Here is a 1,905-nt window from a genome sequence, read left to right on the forward strand (position 1 = left end):
AAAAGAGAACCGGTGATAATTTACCCCATCCACCTTATTCTAATATATTTAATTATTAAATCCTACATTTCCATCTAATTTCTGACCATTTCCTCTTATTTGAGAGGAAATGATTTCTACCCATAGTGTGGTGTTTTCCTCACTTTTAAGAAAGACTTTCCTAAAAAATTTTGGTAAAACGAAGGAATAAGAAAGGTGTGGAACTTTTTTGGGTTCTCTGATAACGTTAGAATAATTTTCGAGGATTTTCGCTCTAAACAAACACGCCCTTAGCAATGCAGATATGCATCAATATCAAATATGAAAAAATAGCTACGGATGACGTTATCATCATTGAATCTTAATTGGTGAGGTATTGGTGGCAATAAGCAGTAATACCTTTAACGCACTCTCTTCCTGACGTAAAACCTCTCCTATTATACCTTGTTTTTCTTTTGACTATAATAGATTGACTTGACTTTATAAGGACTTTGGTCAGCGTCTTCCTGGCGGAATTTTTCTTTAGGTGCTCCATGAGCACTAAGATGACATTACATCATCCAATTGGAGGCATCATTAGCACAAACCACCCATCACCTTCTTATTTGCGTGTGGTTTACGCTATGTGGCCACCTCCTATTAGAGTGGTGTATGCATTTTGGTGCTTATGGAGCACCTAAAAATTTCTCCTCCCTAACATGTTTATTTGTGATCGCTAGCTATCCAATCCATTAGTCCCCTAATAGTTCAGAGATTAGTCAATCCGGCTTCTCTTCGCAATGTCTCTTGATCCTTGCTTTAACAACATACATAAACACCGTATCGCTATTTGGGACTTGTTCTAGACCTTTCCACGTCCAAGCCCTTTGGAGCCATAGGGCAACCTACAGTAACTTGTTATCCAATATTCTCCATAATTTCATGTTATAAATTAGTTTGGGACTCAAAGTAAAGGAACCAAATGTGAGACGTGTGATGTGTCTCTATAGTAGCCACTCATAATGCATATGATCATACCTTAAGAGTACTACTTATTAAGCCCCAACACTTAGGATTTATATCGTTTGAGGATCTTTTAAACTTTATAAACATACAGTGAATGCTCTCAACATTTCTTAATTGTGAATACACTATTTCTCAATCGTGACTACAACATTTTTTTAAATTAGTGAATATACCATATTTGTGCTTCCAAGTTCACGATGTTGGGTCAAATAATTATCCAAGAGATCAGGAAAGTCCTCAAATGGCCAGTTGTCATTTTCATGAGGAAAAGCAGGGGAAGAGCAGTAGCAATCTAGGATATTTTGTGAACCAACGTGGAAAACCCTGTGATGACTTCAGATAAAGTGTCTTCATAGACAAACAAAATTGCTTCAAATTGGGGGATTTGTTTTGGTGGACACTAGATGCACGTCTGTTTTGGCGGTCCAAGTGATTGTTTAGGCTAAAAAGTTGAGTTGTGGTAAGTCTCTTTGTACCAAAGATAGCTGGCAAAGTTTTTTTTTTTTTTAGGGGCTGTTTGTTTTACTAAAAAAAGAGGGAAATCAAAGAAATGAAAAACTATTAAAATGAAGAATTGGTTTGGGAGTGTTTGGTTGGCTAAAAAAAAGAAGGAAATCAAAAAAATAGAGATGAAATAATGTTAGTTGTCAAATTATTATTGGATGATGTGAGTGATTTTTTAAGAAAACTAGTTTTGATGTTGTTTGGTTGGCGAAAAAAATAAGGAAATAAATTATAAGAAACTTATTTCCTGTAGTTTTGTTGTTTTCTTTTGTTTGGTTCATTCTTAAAAATAAGAAATGAAATGAGATGATGTGAGTTGTCATTGTATTATTGGGTGATGTGAAGAAAGATTAAGAAAAGTGTTTTCATAACTTTTTGGGATGAAAATGGAGAAATGAAATGTTAATGAGATGAGGT

The sequence above is a fragment of the Asparagus officinalis genome, chromosome 7 (assembly GCF_001876935.1).
Source record: "Asparagus officinalis chromosome 7, Aspof.V1, whole genome shotgun sequence".
Classification (NCBI taxonomy): Eukaryota; Viridiplantae; Streptophyta; class Magnoliopsida; order Asparagales; family Asparagaceae; genus Asparagus; species Asparagus officinalis.